General features: G+C 44.8%; 1 protein-coding gene across 1 annotated transcript in view; it reads right to left on the reverse strand.

The window, feature by feature from the left end:
• Positions 1 to 19,635, reverse strand: part of LOC135216469 ((E3-independent) E2 ubiquitin-conjugating enzyme-like) — a 561,446-nt gene that overhangs the window by 320,329 nt on the left and 221,482 nt on the right.

Raw genomic sequence — 19,635 nt, forward strand, 5'->3', positions numbered from 1 at the left:
TCTCAAAGTTGAATCTCTTTTATCGGATTCCAAGAAGAGAATATTTTGAGGGTCAATATTCGCATCCTTTTCGCTGCAAACTTCATGAAATCCATAAAGTTAGGGTTTTGAGAATCCCTGAGGAAGCGAACACAGTCTTCGTTTTGTACTGACTGGGAGAGCCTGGGACTGGGAATCGAAGAGGGCGAAGACCCAGTTCCAGAATTAGAGGGTACCAATTGCTCTTCGGCCAGTCTGGGGCTACTAGAGCCACTTGACCCTTGAATGTCCTGAGTTTGTTCAATACCTTCATGAGAAGATTCACTGGAGGAAAGACAAATCTTCTCCAGTTGTTCCAGTCTAGAGCCAGGGCGTCCGTGGCATAGGCCAGAGGGGTCCAGGTTTGGGGGCCACATAACATGGGAGTTTGTGGTTCGCTTGAGATGCGAAGAAAGATACCACTTGTAGGCCTGGAACTCTCTGAAGAATCCATTGGAACGAACTGTTGTCCAGTGACCATTCCGACTCTAGAGGTACTGATCGGGATAGAGCATCTGCTATGACGTTTTCTCACTCCAGCTATATGGGTGGAGGAGAGATGCCAACTGAACTTGTCCGCCAGGGAGAAGATGGCTACCATGACATGATTTAGATGACGTGATTTGGAGCCTCCTCTGTTTATACAATGTACTACCACTGCACTGTCCAAGACTAGCTTTATATGGGAGTACTTTAGGCAGACGTAACCTTTTCAGAGTCAAGAACACTGCCATTGCTTCCAGTACGTTTATATGGAACTGGCGGAACTGAGGTGACCACGTTCCTTGAACTTTCTTGAACTGGGAATATCCTCCCCAACCGCTTAATGAAGCGTCTGTGTGGATGGTAATCCCTGGTGGAGGAAACTGAAGGGGCACTGATACCGACAAGTTCTTGACTTTCGCCCACGGCCGGAGTCGATTCCGTAGAATCAGAGGGACTGAGGATAATTTGTCCCTGGACCTGACATTTGCTCGTGAGCGCCAGATTCTGGTTAGGTCTTTCAGTTTGGCTTTCATCAGGATGTTTGTCACTGATGCAAAACTGGAGTGAACCAGGATCCTTTCCTGAGTTCTTCTTGACGCCAGTTTGTGACTCAGAAATTGCTTGACTGACTTCGCTATTTTTTTCCTCTTGGTTGATGGAATCGACAGAGTATGGGAGGATAGATTCCATTGAATGCCCAGCCACTGAAAGTTTGACTCTGGAGTGAGTCTTGACTTGGTCCTGTTTATCTTGAAACAACCCTAGATATTCCAGGAACTGAATCACTTTCAGTGTTGCCTCTGTTGCATTCCTCGACTGTTGAAGCCCAGATCAAACCAATCGTCGAGATACGCTACTACCATAACCCCTTGCGATCTTAGTTGTTGAACTACTACTTCCGCCAGCTTCGTGAACACCCTGGGTGCTACGTTGAGCCCGAAAGGAACTACCTTGAAGGAGAAATGTTGGTCTCCTATCTTGAAGCCCAGATACGGATCGGAAGTGTCTTGCAATAGGGATATGATAGTAAGCGTCTGTAAGATCGATAGAGGTGGTGACGGCCCCCACGGGGAAGTAAGGTCCGCACCTGCGAGATCGTGAGCATCTGAACTTGTCGCAGCGAATGGGCTAAGTTTAAGCGGGACAAGTCTAAGATTAACCCTTCTTTTTGTGAGCCTTTTCTTTGGCACGCTGAAACAAGCGACCTTGAATTTTAACCTGTTGACTCTCGCTATAGCTCCTTTCTGAAGGAGATCCTCCGCATACTCCGTCAATCCTTGGAAGGAAGTTGGCGGAAAGGTCTGGATGGGGGTGGGCTCGCTAACCAGCTCCAACCCAGGCCTTTTGACACAATGCTCTGAGCCCACTTGCTGAAGTTCCACCGGTGGCGAAAGTGAAACAGCCTCCCTCCTACCTGAAAATCCTCATGGTTTTGGTAGCCTCCTCGGCCTCCCTGAAATGCTTTCCTCTATTAAAGGGGCACTCCCGATCCTCTCCCACGAAAGGATCGCTTACCTCTGCCTCCCTTACCCGAGCGGTCATACTTCTGGGAAGCTTGACCTCGAAGACCTGATTGTAGGCTGTGAGAGAGAGCGTAAGAGTGGAGGGTTGAGGCTGAGGGGAGATAACATAAATCGGCTGCGATTGAGCCTTTGAGGTAGAAGGTTGGGCTGTTTGCACCAAGGGGAACAGCCGGAACCTGCTGAGAAAAGCGGGCTGTTTCTTCTGGTAGGGCTGGAAAACGTCTGGGTTTCCTTTGAGCCTTACCCTTACCGGCTTGATCCTGTCGTCTCTTGGCCGTAAGACCCCAACGGTCTTTAAGGCTTTGGTTCAATCTCGTAGCCTCTGCCTGAACCTCCTTCACCATCGCTTCTGGGAAGAGGTCTGCTCCCAGATGCTTGACGTAAGCAACTTATTCGGCTCGTGCCGAATTGTTGCTTCTTGTAGGACATGTTTCCTACAATTCGTCTAGCAGTGGCGAACTCAAAACATATCCGACTGCACCGTTTGAGTCAAAGATTTGGTAAGAAGCTTAAGAGTGGCTCCGACCCATAGGCAATGGTAGCCACCTCGGTCATAGCCATGGAATTAATAGACCTGGCTAACCGCGATTTGGCATCGAATTCCGCCCCTGAATAAGGCTATCTGGAAGCCTAGGTAGCTTTCTCACCAAACTGCTCCATAGCACAGTCTGGTTTGAGTTTGCCAGCTGAGAAGGTGTTGGGCAAATCTTTCCCACAATTCACCGGCTGAAGGAAGTAAGGAGACGTAGGATCTGCTTCCTTCAGCTGAGGCATGGAATCCCCCTTCTGGGCTGCTGGAATGGTGGTTGTCGCGATCTTTGTCAAGAAAGGGAGCGGGGTACCCTCTCCATCGTAAAGATCGTAAACGGACTCTTAAAAGGTTGGATTTTCGTGTTGGAACAATCCATGTCCTCTAGACACCTAGCCATTCTCTCTGAGCCTGGTCTCGTGAATAGAGGACTGTCTCTTTTGGTACCTTATCGTCCCGAGTCATGGCTGAGGCGGTGAGCCTGGCGTAGCCGATGAACGGAGGCTGAAGGTCTTCCGGGTAGAATTCGAAGTCTTCAATCCTCCGAGTTCCACATTCCGGCCCCCCGGGATAGAGATAAGCCCGTCTTGGAAGGGGGGCGTATGACGCTACTCTCCAAGGGTTGTTCATTGAGAACGGAGGGTAGAGAGTCATACGGGGGTAATGGGCTCCCCTGTGCTGAAAGGTGGAGAAGAGGCTAGTGGAGCTTGGCTCAGTCCGGCTATAATGTTGTCCTGAGAGGTGATCCTATCAGACAACCGGGAGATCATTTGTTCCATGCTGTTTTTCAGAGAACCAACCAGATCGCCCACTTGTTGCAACAGACCAGCGTTGGAGTCCAAAGCCGGAGCTGCTGCGGAGGTGGAAGGGTGGCTCTGAACGGAACCAAAGGTAGCGGAACTGACGACTCCGCTGGAGTATGAGATCTCTCCCTGGAGGATTTACTCCTAGAGGACTTAGAGCCGGACCCAGAAGCTTTAGATCTCTCTGCTCCGGGATTTCTAGCCGGAGACTTACGAGAAGAAGACGACGCCGACGCCGTCTTTTTAGACGACGACGACGTCTTCGTCAGGTTTTCACTGCTTGACCTTTGACCTTGGGTCTAACGGAAGCGTCAGGAGAAGTATATAGTTCATTACCTGTAAAAGCCTTGGAAGGATGGAGAGGTTGCAGGGGTAGAGATCCAGTGCACCCAAGGGCATCCCTTGGTGTCCAACGTACCTACCTCGACCAACAGGTCGTCTACACCTACCATAGGTTCAATATTAATATCGAGCGTCGCGACTTCCGAGGAGATGTCCTGGCCTTGGTCCGCGTCACGAGGCAGCCCAGCTGTTGCTGGATGAAAGCGATAGTCGGGGCCGCCTCTGCTGGGTCGACCGTAGCCTGTAGCCTTGCCTCCGGGGAAGATTAGTACCCGCCAACTTCTTCTCAAGAATGTAGGGCATACCCTTGGCGGCGTTCTTCCCAAAAACCGCCGACCAGGCCCGCAGGGTTGCCAGTGCGGTATCCCCTCACAGCCGGAGCCTGGAAGAGAGGGTATTGATTAGATTTTTAAGATTAAACTTAAAACTAAAACCAATTTAAAAGCTTAAAATTATAGGGGCTACAAAAACCCCATGAATTTTTTTTATCTTAAGTTTAGGGAGATTAATGGTAAAAACTTAAGCACTATAACAAATGAGGACCAGTTAACGGAGTTTTTTGGAATACTTACCCGTCTAAGAGCTGGCTCACCAGATCATAAACAGATGGTACAGTCTCGTGGTACCAGACCTGGATGTCCCCGTGCGGAGTCGCGCATGGAGCATGGGACCGGGCAAACTTCATGTCCACATGGGTCTTGAAGTGTGGCGGCGCATCCCGGATCTCCACAGTGGTGGTCTGTAAGTGAAAAGACACATGAGTATCTTAAAGACTATCACTTACAGGCTAAAGGACAGAAGAACTCCGTTGCATGCCGGAGCTCGGAAAAAATTTGGGCATAACCCCTCCCTTATCGCCTGAATAGGCTATAACCCCGGAGAGATCCGTGAGACAGGTAAGGGAAGGGGGGAGGGGGATGGTTTAAGGTAGCTTAAGATAAACTTACTAGTTTAACATAATAGATCTTAAACCTATAAAACTCGAACGTACCGGACTAAGTCCAGTGCGTGGCGGAGTGTTAACTCAGCGAGACGGAGTGGTTAGAAGGGACCAACTGTATGCCCCGGTCCACCCTGCTGGGTGGACTAGCACCTTTCCGCTGGATGCCAAAGGTCTCCCGGTAGTAAAGGAGCCCCCATAGTAAGGTGGGAAAGAGCAAGAGGGACATACAGACTCGGGCTAGCAACGGAGCGACGGAGTAGCAACGGAGGGGGGGGGGGAAAGGCTAGTCCCCCCCCAACCTTACATCCGCGGACCGAGAAGCCGGAGAGGTCGAAGTCCAGTCTGGGTCCTGTCCCGTCCCTCTACTCCCTCCGCCTGGGGGGGGGGGGGAGAGAGGGAAGCAGGCTCGGGTATGCGGAGCGAGCATGGGCAGACGACCCACCCCCCCCGACTCTATGGAAGAGCGGGAGGGGGGGAAGGTGACTGGACAGGCGTCTGGCTGCCCCGTGATCACGTAGTGACCACGGGGCGGTAGGAACAAAACAATGGACAACAAAGCCTAGAAACATAACCAGCTGATCAGAGAGATGCTATCGGGAAGCAACCGAACTGAAGAGCGGTAGCATATATGCCCTATGGGCCACAACCTAGGCTAAGCAAAGCCAGACGCCTAACTAACCTGAACAAATATCATATAAAATAATTCAAATGAATATTATGAAAGAAAGAAACCAAAATAGTAGGAGAAAAAATCCAGGAGTGTACGACTAACCCGAAGGAAAGTCTACCACTCAAAGCTAGCCGAGGCCGATACTAAGAGCCGTGGCTAGGGTCTGGATGGAAGGAGCCTACATAAGGTAAAAAGACATGCATGCATGACAAAAACCGTGTAGACGTACCTAAACAAAGCGGATGATTAAAATAGAGCGTACTTAAGTAAGGGGATGTTCTGGGTATGGGCGACCAAGAACGAACCCACCACGAGGCAGAACCATGCTGCCATGGATTCCGGACCTAGAGTTACGTATTTATTACCTTAAAAAAAAAACGGCCAAAATACGGGTCTCAGGGACCGGAAAAAACCAAAATAGCAATAAAAACACTGAGCTACTTGAACTTAGCTGCTGCGATGGCTGCACGCTCCATGATAAAGAAATCCAAAGAAAAGGGCACAAAAAACACAGAGTAAAAAAGGGCACGTGTATCGTGTGCGCTAACTGAAAAAGGAGGCCACCAGAGGCGCAGCAGTCGGGAGCATGGGATGGAGTAGTTAGTAGTTGCTGCCCACTCTGTGGGTCGGCTCTCCTCTTGGGGGGATTTTGTAGTGGGAGAATTCTATTGGCATTTGGCTCGTGGTAGTGGTCTCACTCGCCATAGTGTTCATACCGACACCCTCTTGGAGGGTGAGCGAGTCAGTTTGTACTGACCTTTTTGTTTTTTTTTATTTATTTATTCTCTGGTATGTGTTAGTACATTTACCCTAGAAATAATAGATTAAAGGATATTTCGCGCAGCGACACGAGCTGAGCCCAGAAATTGCGTTTTTTTACCATTTCCGTCAAGTCAAAGTTGACCGAAGGTTGATATTTTGGCACTTATCGTTATTTATATGAAAATATTTAAAAACTGATAAAAGCTACAACCATGGGTTCTTTTTTGTTGTATTCTACATGAAATTGCACACATTTCCATATATAAAACTTTATGTAACGACGAATTTAAAATGGTGCAAACATTACGACAATCTGATGAAAAAAATTTTGATTTTTTCGGAAGAGTTACCGCGTGGACGTAAGGAAAAAGTTTTTTTCATAAATTCATGATAAATCGAAATATTGTGCTAGAGACTTCCAATTTGTTGCAAAATGAAGGTAAATGATTGAATATTACTAGAATATAAGAGTTTTAGCTTACAATTGCATTTTTCGACCGTTTCGGTAGAGTCAAGGTTGACCGAAGGTCGAAATTTTGGCACTTATCATTAATTATATGAAAATATTTCAAAACTGATAAAAGCTACAATCATGAGTATTTTTTTGTTGTATTTTACATAAAATTGCGCACATTTTTCATATATAATACTCCATGTAACGGCTAATATAAAATGGTGCAAAAATTATGTTAAAGTGACAAAATAATTTCTGAGATGTGTCGCTGATGCTATTTAGTGCGGCAAGAAAGAAATTCGCGCTTACGTGCCTGGGTAACGATTGTAAAGAAAACAACGCCTTGATCCGTGAGCTCCCAGCATCCCCCAAGTCGCGTGATTCAAAAGTTTTTGCCTAGTAGGCCTATAACTATTTTTCCGCGAATTTTTAAAAAAGCTTTTTTATATCGACGTACCATAAGTCCAATCGGCACCCAACAGACATTTTATATCGACGTTTAATATGTCCAGTTGGCGTTAAAGGGTTAACTGTCCTAGCCTAGCCTAAGTGGTTGAGTCCTTAGCCTAGCGAGTGGTTTAGTTCTTAGCCTAGCGAGTGGTTTAGTTCTTAGCCTAGCCTACGTAGTTCATATCTACCTTAACCATCTTCCTAGCCTAAGTAGTTGAGTTCTTAACCTTGCAAGTGGTTGGGTTCTAAGCCTAGCTTAGCATAGCTTAGTTAGGAGGTCGAACCTTCCATTCCCTCTGAGCTTAGCCTAAGTGGTTGAATTCTTGTGTAGCAAGCCTAAGTGGGTAAATTCTTAGGCTAGCCTAGCTTAGCCTACAATTGGTGTGCTAGTTCAAACCTTCCTCCAGTGATTTAGCCTGGCCTAGGTGGTTGGGTCCTAGCCTATGTTGGAGTTCTTAGCCTAGCCCAGCTGTTTTGAGCTTATGCTTTTTGGGCTTCCTCTTCAAATTCCCAGATGTTCTTCTGCTTCTTAATTCTGCAAGAAGATATTCCCACTCTTCAAGAGTTTGGGATTGGGTTGTGTTCGAGTCTTAGCTTAATCTACCTCTTCATTCGAGTAACCAGATGATCAGTATTGTAACTCATATCCTGGTGTTCTTATCTCTGAAGTAGTTAAGGGGGCCGGCCGGAACCCCTATATAGGGCGAAAAATGCAGTCATGAAAAAATTCATGGAGCTTCATATGGCAATTGAGAATACGTGTACGAAATATTTCGTCAAAATTCCTCTTACTTTCGTAGTTACAGGGTAATTAGTAATCATAACTCAATAAGCCTAAAACATTCATCCTTACAAGAAAATGCAATATTTCTTCTGGTAACGTAAATTTTGATAATTATCGTCAACAAAATTGTGAGAAATGGCATCTTTAGAGATTCCGTGGGTCGCAGACAGAGGGGAGTATCAAGTTCAACCATGATCAGTATGAGCACAGACTTCAAGCAGTCTACATGTTCGAGTTTCACCTCTGACATTCACTTGCTTTTACATATGTTTATCTATGTTTCGGCAAGAATTTCATCTTGCCAATGAGGAAAAGACAAGGAAAACATCTCGCTAACATAAAGACGAAGAAAATTCACTCTAATATGATTACAGAATATCATAATATATGAGCAAAGGGATCTTAATTTATGATAAATTACATAGTTTTGGTTAATTAATACCCAAAAAGGAATATGAAATACATAATAATCATGATTTATTAACATTGTCTTGTAAAAAGAGAGTACAACTTCGATTTCACACCTCTTGACATCTCTTGCATTTACGTTTGTTTATTTTTGTTTCGGCAAGAATTTCATCATGCCAAAGCAGAAAATACTAGGAAAACATCTCGCTAACATACAGAAGAAGAAAATTCGCTGTAATAAGCCGAGTTAGTGAAGGAGAGAGAGAGAGTTGTGTAGGAAGGAGTGCTCCGTCTTGCCTGACGCAGTGCCCCAAGCTACGATATATGAGCAAAGGGATCATCATTTATGATTAAATATGATAAATAAAATAGTTTTGGTTTATTAATACACAAAAAAGAAATATACATTCATAATAATAACATTATTTATTATCATTGTCGTTTAAAATATACGAAGAAAAACTTTGAACGCCCGTATCTCAAAACTATAGTTATTGACCTTCAAAATCTATCATCTCACTTAGTTTTAGAGCTATAACATTGGAATTTGGTATATAACTCGGAAAGACATTATAGAACAATCAAATGAAGCCCTTTTTTTCCAATTTTTGTTTTTTCTTTTTTTTATAAATTTTGTTTTCCTAATTTATAGGGTTTAATTTTTTACCACAATGAAAAATTCATATCTAGCAAAAAAATGACTTTTAGAAAAAAAACTCCTCATTTGATTGGAGGTCTACATCAAGTCTATATATGGTAGTAATCCCAGGTCCTAATATTAAATATCAAGGGAGGAGATAGAATTTGAACAATGGTTATTTTCGGGGTAAATCGCCCTGGCGCCACAAAACCGAAGGTCAGAGGCGAAAATCATATGTGGTTTGGAGATGTCCCAAGTCACCTTATTAAGTGCTATGAATATCAAAGTCCTGTCCTTAAAAAATGGCATTAGCCAGCCGGCCCCCTTAAGACCCATCGTAGCCCTTTGATACATTGCTCAAGACTGCTACCATGGTGGTTACTTAGTCAAAGGCAGGGGAAGGGCTTGTCCTAGCATCATAGTATGTCTCCTCTGATGAGCAGCATACTGATTGTATGTCATCATAATGATTCACCTCATAGGATGTCTCCGTTGGAGAGGCACATTTCCTGGGCAGCTCAAGGACTTCTTCCCAGTCTACAGTGCAATTACTTTGACAATGTGGAAATTTTCAGTAGGATATTTAGAACGTATCTGTGCTGAGTATTTTGTCATTGGACATTCCCTTGGGGTGCCCAATTATCTCTTCTGTCTACTTGAAAAGACCTAGTATGATAGACTTCTTCTCTTCAACAGAAGCTAGAGGTCTTCTATTCATGGTCCCAGAATTTTTCGTTGGAGAAGACGATTCCTTCCTGCCGCCAGCTCCACTGGTTGACAGTTGAGATGCACCAGTGGGCGATCAATCGCTCTGTGTAGCTCATGACCAGGTTACATTCCAGGCAGGAAGAATGTGGTGGCCGACAAGCTGAGTTGTCGGAGTCAAGTCCTAAGTACGGAAAAGGCAGTTTCACCTTGGGGAGACCCATGTTAGACCTCTTTGCCACTCGCTTCAACAGGAAGCTGGAAGTCTACTTCTCGATGATCCCAGATCCTCTTGCTCTGGCAGAGATGCTCTACAGCATCCATGGGACAATCTCAAGGTGTACACCCTCCCTCCATTCTGCCTGATCCATCAGGTCCTGAACAGAATAATGAATTTAGGAATCTCAGGATGACCTTGGTGACGCCTCTGTGGCTACAGGCAGAGTTGTTGTGGAAAGCTTCCTCCAGTCGGTAGGGTCTCTATCGCTTCATGGCTGGAGACTGTCAAGTATCGCCTGAGAGAGAGAGAGACTTTTCTCGCAAAGCAGCAGGCCAGATGTCCTGCTATCTCAGGAAGTCTTCATCAACCATGGCAAGTGGGTCGTGTACTGTGATTTGGGTCATCGATGGGGTTTCTCTTCAATTGGAACTTCAGTTCAGCGGATAGTGGGTGAGTTATGATGCTAAACACACCAGGGGTTGGGGGTCTGTGGCCTTCGAATTTGTCCCAGAATTTGTAGCTAAGACTCAAAATCCCATGGTTCATGATGACAGATTTGCCTCATTTTCAATTCCCTCCCTAAATGAGTTTGTGTAGAGCAATCCATAGGAGTTTTGGCATGTCCTGTCAGAGCTCGGCACTGCTATCCAAAAAGGACTTGTCACTTAAGGCCTAGGTGTCATAGACTTTTTGTTAGCACCACACAGTCCAGAATAGAAGTGTCCAAGAACACCATCTCATTTAGGCTGTATGAGGTGATTAAGCTGGTAGAGCGATCCACAGGAGTTTTGCTTTGTCCTGTCAGAGCTCTGCACTCCTATCTAAAAAGGACTTGTCACTTAAGGCCTAGGTGTCAGACTTTTTGTTAGCACCAGTCAGTCCAGGATAGAAGTGTCCAAGAACACCATCTCATTCTGGCTGAGTGAGGTGATTAAGCTGGTATAATACTCTTCACCTTATAGTACTGTAGTTCTGTGCAGGCTAGAGCAGATGTCATTAGAGCAGGGGTGTCAAACTCATGGCCCGCGGGGCAAATGTAGCCTGCGAGGTGCCAAGAGATTTTTCAACTTGAGCTACTATGACTGTTAGAACTGAGGAAAATTTAACTAAAGTTAATAAACTGTAATATATAATTAGTGTATTGTATTATTCGGTAAGACCAATTTTACAAGTCTAAATTCAGATGAACCCAAATAATGTGTTCTTGTTAAACCAGGATGACCAGCAAAATAAGTTATAATCTTGTCTGGCCAATAAGTAATTATCAGATCTTTGATGGACCTCGAGACCATAACCAAGTGCATAATTGGCCCTAGAAAGGATTTGAGTTTGACACCCCTGCATTAGAGGAATGACTTCTCTCTGGCATTTAAGAAGAACTTGTCTGTTCATAGGATTTTGATTGCTGGTTCCTGGCTTCAGCAGACCACATTTTGGGTCCATGGTGCCTCCCCAACAGTTGTGTAACTCATCCAGTGCCCCTGGTGGGACAGTTTGTATCTTAATTAAGATAATTGTGTGAAGAGAGAATGAGTGAGATGGCTGGTCTCCTGCTTTCTCTTTTTTTTTTCCTTTCTTCTTCCTACAGGCTGGCTGAAGAACAAGACATGTTCATAAGCAGGAACTGGTCTGATACAGTTGTGTGTGGCAGCCCTATTGGTTGCAGTTATTTGATTCGTTCCTGTACAATAAACAAATCTGCTTTTCGGTAGCACTTACTCCTTTCTTTGACAAAGGGAGGGAGGAGTGATAACAAACCCGTGGGTGACATGGTTTGCTGCTTGAACAGACTGAGTTCTCTTTACCTTCCGCAAATGCGATGAATCTGGACATGTCTCATTGTGTTTAATCTCAGCAGGCTGAGTTTTTAGATATTCGCTTATCTATTCTCTCCAGGAGCTCCGACCCCCTTCTTTAGAATTCAATCTTCTAGGAAGGGTGGTCAGGTGGGCTGAACCCCCAGGTCAGTTCAGGGTAGTACTTGTGCCTCCCTCCAACTAAGCCCTCAAACTATAAGTCTATCCTATTGTTAAGACCAAATGATTCAATTAGCCTACCCATTGTTAGTCTACATATAAAATTTGAATAAATGTGACTAGTAGGCACAAGGTTATAAAAGTCTTTTAAAAGCTTATTCATATGACTGAATAAACCTTATGTGCATGAGGTTGTGAAAAATTTGAAATAGAAAAAATTTTCCATTTTCTCCTCCGAAGACCTTTGTAGTTGTCAACTAAATCTAACATCGCATCCATTCACTAGACCTATGCCTTTAAATCTTTCAAAATATAAATTTAAGACATATGGTATTATAGTGGGAAGTTTCAACATTTTTAATTGATTTTTTTTCTATACTAATTTCTTGTAAAGTTTAGTTATTAGAGTAAATATTATGATAATGATAATATGAATGGGAATGTGAGGGGTCCTTTAAGCTGTAATTTAAGTTATACTAGTTAGAGAAGGGTTACATATAATCTAGGTATGATGAAGGAAAGAAAGTTAACAAGAAGTAAATAAGAAATACATGCAAGAAGCTTAATAGAGAATATAAGATTGTAGTTTATTTAATAAAGAAATATTGGCTAGGTTCAAAAACACTAAAGTAGAGTATGCAAAATTGAAGGGTTAGGGATCAAAGAATATGTTGATAGTGTATGAGCTTAAAGTTGGTTGAGAATAAGGAATAAAATAAGTAAGGATTGGGAGGAGGAAATGTGAAGTTTAATGAAGGAAAAGAGCTAATTTGAGAAGAGTATGTGCTTGTATATTGGAAGGTGGACAGGTGGCCAGGAAATTAAAAAAAGGAAAATTGAAAAATGTAGGTAATTATGAGGGATTTAAGAAATATTATTTCTTTGTAGTACAATAAGGAAAAGTCAATTTAAGTAACTTAAGGTTTATGGAGGATAAAGTTACTGTTATATTGTGAAAGTCTATGATAGGATCTAATTAAGAAATTTAGACATATTGCAGGATTGAAAAGAGTTTAGACAAGGATACACTTATGTGAGAAGATGGAGCGCTAACATAAAGCTGAATGTGGCATGCTATATAAACTTAGAAAATGCAAGAGGGTGATCAGTTTTGTGTAAAGTGGAGCTGAGACAGAGGCACTTTACATCTCAATGGCTGTTTAATATCTACTGAAATGAGTTAATCAAAAATTTCAAAGATGGATATTTAAATGAGGAACAAAGTACTGGGGTAAGAAACAGCAAGAACATGGTTATGAGGATAAGTGGAAACCAGGAAAATTGAGCAGTGAATATTAATAAGAATGTTAGATGAAAGGAAGCATTTGATTTTTGACTGGTATTTGGGAGTGAGGTGGGTAACAAAATAATTGAAGCAAGGAAGATAGCAAGGTGTATGCAGACATTTGGAAGAGGATTGTCCTGTGGAAGCAAAGGTTGGAATGTTTGAAGGGGTTATTTTGCCATCTCTGTTATATGGAAATAAAGGGATAATATTAAAGGCAAATGAAGGAAGAGGTTAAAGCTGAAGAGAGGATTTGTTTGCATAGTATAATAGGAATGCAAAGGATTTTTAGAGGAAGATTTTAGATTTAAGGAGGGCCTAAATATTTTGGCCTGTAAAATGGATGGTTATGATGTAGTGCATATTAAAGGGATTTTGACGGAGGAAAAATCTATTTCTGGGTGATTGGCTCGTGTCGACCTATGAAAGGATCCTTAATATCATTCTTTCTAGGTAAAATTAATCTAAAATTACCAGAGAAAAACAAAATTAAGAAAATGTCAGTAAAACTGACTCGCTCACTCTTAAAAAGAAGTGTCGGTGTGGCAATAGGGGCGAGTGGGAACACTACCACGAGACATTCACCAATTAGACCTTCCAATCAGAATCCCCACAAGAGAGAGCTGATACCAACGGGCGATGCGGCCGCTACTACTACTACTAGAGGACGCCACGGACAGCAGCGCCCCTAGCGGTCATCCTTAATCTAAAAACATCTTGTCCTGCAGGGGGGGGGGGGGGGGGGCAATCAATACAGGGTGGGTTTCATAGGGCGACACGAGTCAATCACCCAGAAATAGATTTTTCCTCCGTCAAAATCCCTTTTCTGGGCTCAGCTCGTGTCGGCCTATGAAAGAGTACCAGAGAAACAGACAAGATGGGAAAAAGGACAAATGAAAATTCAGTTGTAAAAATGAGGGATATAATACAAGTAAATCAGTTTATTACACGCATATAAACTAAGTACTTAAGGCTAACTTATTCTAAACAGTGACATAAAAGAAAGTTAGTAAAGTAAAGTACTTAAAATTACAGTAAACATAGTAAATTACAATAATGCAAGTGTAATTTTAACAAAATAGATTTACTTAGATAACTTATTTACAAAATATACAAACACATGTGTCCTACCCTAGCATAAAAATAAGGGTAGGTACACTGAAGTACATTATCATACATAGTGTGGATGTCCCTAGCAAAAAAATAAGGGACAATCCACTAATATGATCTCAGCGGCTAAGGCTAGGATATCCGAGTAGCATGGCGATAGGGTGAGCATGTTGGATGAGGTAGGTAGAAAGGAGACCTGGGATCTGTACTACGACTACTATACAGTATCAGGAGAAACAATGTTTCCCGCTGCTACTGCAGCGGAAAATTTTAAAGATTCCAAGGACTTTAGATAATGACGTTTAAAGACTGTCGGAGATTTCCATCCAGTATACTTTTAAGATCCTCAAAGTTCATATGTTGAAAGTAATTAATTGAGGTGGCTACTCCCCTGATGTCATGTGCTTTTGGGAATGAATCAGGATTGGCTTGTTTAATGAAGTAAAGGATTTGTTGTCTAATACCTTTTACTGACAAAGTAACACCTTTTTCTCTCATGAAGAGAGAACCTGAGGATCTTAGGATATACGAGATAGAAAGGCTCTTAAAGTTGATACTGGGCAGAGAGAAGGGTCTTGCGGAAGTGGGATGACTTTCCAAGGGGCCCACCTTGCAAGATGATCCTCATTTTTAGCCAAAAAACTACGATCCGGAGCAAGCAGAACTTCTCCTGAGGGGAGGAATTCCACATGACCCGCATCTCTGGATAGAGCCGACAGTTCTGAAATTCTAGCTCCTGAAGCTAGGCTTAATAAGAATAATGTTTTTCTAAGAAGCATTATGAATGTACAAGACGAGTTGTCAGTATCTAGAAGCTAGTTTGAGGACATCATTTAAGAACCATGAATACTGCAGTAGGCCTTTGAGATGATGTGGTCTAAGTCTAGCACAGGCTTTAGGAATAGACGTGAAATAAGATTCAGTCAGATCTATCTGGAAAACTAACTGAAAGATCTTCTTCAAAGCCGATTTATGAGTAGTAATAGTGCTAGCTGCTAAACCTTTTTCAAACAAGGATCTGAAAAAGGATATAGCTAAATTAACTGTCATGGTTGTAGTGTTTGATCTTTCAGAAGGATGCTAATTTTTTAACAGCTGAGTCATATTGTCTAATAGTTGACTCTCTCTTATCTGATTCTAGGAAGAGAGGATTTTTGTGGATCAATATTAGCATCTTTATTAGCCGCAACTTCATGAAGTCCATAAAGTTAGGGTCTGAAGAATTCCTGAGGAAGCGAACACAGTCCTCATTTGTACTGATTGTGACAGTCTTGGGATTGGGAATCCGTTGAGGTCGGAGACCCAATTCCAGTAAGTAGGGATACCAGTTGCTCTTGGGCCAGTCCGGTGCAATCAGAGCTACTATTCCCTTGAAAGTCCTCAGCTTGCTCAAGACTTTCAAGAGGAGATTCACTGGAGGAAAAGCATAAATTTTTCTCCACTGATCCCAATCTAACGACAGGGCGTCCGTGGCATAAGCCAGAGGGTCCAGGTTGGGGGCCCACATAGCAAGGGGAAGGGAGCTTGTGGTTCGCTTGTGAGGCGAAGAGATCTACTTGGAGACCTGGGACTCTCCGGCATATCCACCGGAATGACCCGTTGTCTAGGGACCATTCTGATTCCAGAGGGACTGACCGGGACAAAGCGTCTGCTATCACATTTCTTACCCCCGCCAGGTGTGTGGCGGACAGATGCCATTTGTGTTTGTTTGCTAGAGCAAAGATGGCTATCATGAAACATGGTTCACATGCTTGGATTTGGACCCTCCTCTGTTGATGCAATGAACTACCACTGCACTGTCAAACTAGTCTTAGATGAGACTTTTTCGGGGGAAGCAGTCTCTTCAAGGTAAGAAATACTGCCATTGCTTCCAGAACGTTTATGTGGAGCTGGCGTAATTGAACTGACCAAGTCCCCTGAACCTGTTTGAACTGAGAATATCCCCCACCCGGACAGGGAGGCATCCGTGTGAATGGTTAACACTGGAAGGGGATATTGAAGGGGTACCCGCTTGGCTAAGTTCTTTACTTTTGACCATGGACGGAGTTGATTGCGAAGGATCTGTGGAATTACTGACAACTTGTCTCGAGATTTGGCGTTTGCTCTCGATCGCCAAACTCGATTTATATCTTTTAGCCTTGTCTTTCAGGAGGATATCTGTCACTGAAGCAAACTGAAGGGACCCTAGGATTCTTTCCAGGCTTCTCCTTGATGTTTGCTTGCATTTGAGAAAATGTCTGACAGATTTTGCTATTTCCTTCCGTTTGGCCACTGGAATTGACAGATTGTGGGAAGACAAATCCCATTGGATTCCTAGCCACTGAAAACGAGACTCCGGGGTAAGTCTGGATTTCGTTTTGTTTATCTGGAACCCCAGATGTTCCAGAAAGTGAACTACCCCTTTTTGGTGGCTTTGAGGCATTCCTCGACTGTTGGTGCCCAGATCAACCAATCGTCGAGGTATGCTGCTATCATTATTCCCTGAGCTCTCAATTGCTGCACAACCACTTCTGCTATTTTCGTGAATACCCTGGGGGCTACATTCAGACCGAAGGGCATCACTTTGAATGAGAATGTCTTGATTTCCTAGCCTGAATCCTAGGAATGGGCGGAAGTGTCTGGCTATAGGGATATGATAGTATGCGTCTGTAAGATCGATGGAGCATGTGACGGCTCCACGAGGAAAGTAAGGTCCATACTTGCGAGAGGGTAAGCATCTTGAACTTGTCGCAAACGAATGAAAGAGTTTAGCTTTGACAAGTCTAAGATTACCCTTCTTTTGTTGAGCCTTCTTTGGCACGCTGAATAAGCGACTTGAAATTTTAGATGCTTGACTCGCAATAGCTCCTTTCTGAAGGATTCCCCTCCCGATAATCTGTCAATTCCTTTGATGGTCATTTGGCGGAATGATTTGATTGGAGGGGGATCTTTGATCCAACTCCAACCCAATCCTTTGGACACTATGCTCTGTGCCCAATTGCTGAACCCCCACCTGTGACGGAAGAGGAACAGCCTCCCTCCTACCTGGGGAGCCTCATTGTTGATGGGCGGGTTGACCACCACGCCCTCCTCTGAACTGCTTACTCCTTGTCGCCCTCCTGCGCCACGCTGGCGAAAGTAGCCTCTCGCCCTAACCTACCTCTCGATTGTCTATTAAAGGGAGGGTAGGCCTGACCTTCATACATAGGGTTGAAGGCCGGCGAGAGTGCGTAGGAGGTCGAAGGTTGTGACTGAGGAGACAGCAGGAGGATGGGCTGGTTCTGCTTTGATGTAGAAGGTTGTCCCTGTTGGGTAACCGGGACGGCCTGAACGAATTGCTGCTGTTGCTGGTGTTTCTGGTAAGGCTGGAACCTTTACCAGACTTCTTTGGTTTCTTACCAGCAGTGGGGACGGATTCTTGCTTCCTCTTATGATGAAATACCCCACCTAGCTCTAAGGCTCTGGTTGAGCCTAGCAGCCTCGTGGTGTACCTCATTTACAGCGGACTCTGGGAAGAGATCCGCTCCCCACATGCTAGAAGCCAGGAGTCTATTAGGCTCGTGCCTAATAGTGCACTCCTGCAGAACGTGCTTTCGGCAATTCCTCCTAGCTTGGAAGAAGTCGAAAGCATCCGTCTGAACTGTCTGAAGCTGGGACTTGGCCAAAATTTTAAACAAAGGTTCCGTGCCATACGAGAGAGCAGCCATCTCTGTTATAATCAGCGAATTGAGGGACCTGCCAAACCTAGTTCGAGCGTCGAACTCTGCCTGAATCAAGGAATCAGGCAGCCTTGGGAGCTTTTCGCCGAACTGGTCCATGGCGCAGTCCGGTTTGAGCTTACCAAGCGTGAACGTGGCTGGCAAGTTCTCCCACAATTCTCCAAAGCTGGGAAGAGCGGAGAAGTAGACTCTGCCTCCCTTAGCTGTGGCATGGGCTCATCCTTGAGGACTGCCTGAAGAGTCGTTTCAACTATTTTTGTAGCGAACGGAAGAGAAGCCTCCTCCTCCGTCGCAAAAATAGTGAAAGGACTCTTGTAAGCCTGGATCTTGGTGTTTGTACAACTCCCAGTCCTCAAGGCAGTGAACCCATTCGCGTTGAGCATGATCTCTACTGTAGAGAACGTTCTCCCCTGGAGATCTTGTCCTCCCTAGTAAGCGCCGCTACGGTCAGCCTAGCATAGCCAATGAAAGGCTGCGTCAATCCCGGAGGATAAAACTCGAAGTCCCTCAATCCTTCGAGTTCCACACTCCGGGATAGAGATCATACCATCCTAAACGGAGCGTAAGCGGCCACTCTCCATGGGTTTCTCCATGGAGAAAGCTGGTATGACTCATATGGTGGAAGCTGGAAAATACCAGCACTTGTTACTGGGGAGACTGGAAGAGGGACCTGAGAGAGCCCAGCTACTCGGTCCTCATTCTCTCTAACTCTGTTAGAGAGATCTTGGATGGACTGACCCGACTGAGACAGAGTGCTCGACAGTTGTTGCAAACATCTGCTCGAACTTTGTTCCCTAGGGGCAGGAGACTTGAGAGCCAACCATCTCACCCACCTGTTGCATCACCACTGCTGAGAAAGCAGTGGGATCAAAGGTGCTGGGTCCCGCTACTCCAACCGGCGTTACCGGAGTGGATGCGGTGGAGGCCGGAGAAGGATTGGCAGGCTCGGCTGGCGGGAGCGCGAGCCTTCTCCTTAGAAGACTTGCTTCTAGAGCTCTTTGAGTATGAAGAGCTCGGCTTGGCCTTCACCGCGTCAGCATAGGAAGTCGAAGACTTCTTAGCTGAAGAAGACGACGACGACTTTTTAGAAGTCGTCTTAACTAGGGTCTTCGGTTCTCTCTGTCCCTTCACCTTTGGGGGTACAGAGAGAGCGGGAGAGCGGGTAGGGATCTCAGATCCCACAAAGCCTTGGAAAGAAGCAGTAGAAGAAGGGACAGGAGAAGATCCAGGAGCGCCCAAGGAAAGACCTTGGGCACCCGACACACCTACCTCAACCAACAAATCCTCAGCACCTACCGCCATAGGCTCAATGTTAAGGTCCAAGGTAGCGACGTCCGGGACCGACTCTTGTGTGGCCACGACCCCGAAAGACTGCTGCATCTCCTGCTGGATGGAGGCTATAAGAGGGGCTGCGGATATGGGGTCAACATACCCTGTTGACTTGCCCCCGGGGAAGATCTGAACGGCCAGCTTCTTGTCTAAAATGTAAGGCTGGCCTTTGGCGGCGTTCTTCCCGAAGCCGCCCACCCACGCTTTCAGGGTTGCAAGAGCGACCTCCCTCACACCAGCAGCCTGAAAGAAAAGGCGAAATGAGCTTCTAATGGCGGGACGGGGTTAACAAACTTATGTCTAAGAGTTTGTTAGTAAAAACGATAAAAAAGTCTATAATCGACTTACCCCCTCCACCAGCTGACTGACCAGGTCGTAACAGATGGCGCAGGCTTCCGGGTGCCAGACGATCATATCGTTGTAAGGCGTGGCACACGGAGCGTGAGACCTGCACTCATCGTGGGCGCAGGGGTCATACAACGTCGCGTTGCATCCAAGGA

This window comes from Macrobrachium nipponense, chromosome 6 (genome assembly GCF_015104395.2).
Source record: "Macrobrachium nipponense isolate FS-2020 chromosome 6, ASM1510439v2, whole genome shotgun sequence".
Classification (NCBI taxonomy): domain Eukaryota; kingdom Metazoa; phylum Arthropoda; class Malacostraca; order Decapoda; family Palaemonidae; genus Macrobrachium; species Macrobrachium nipponense.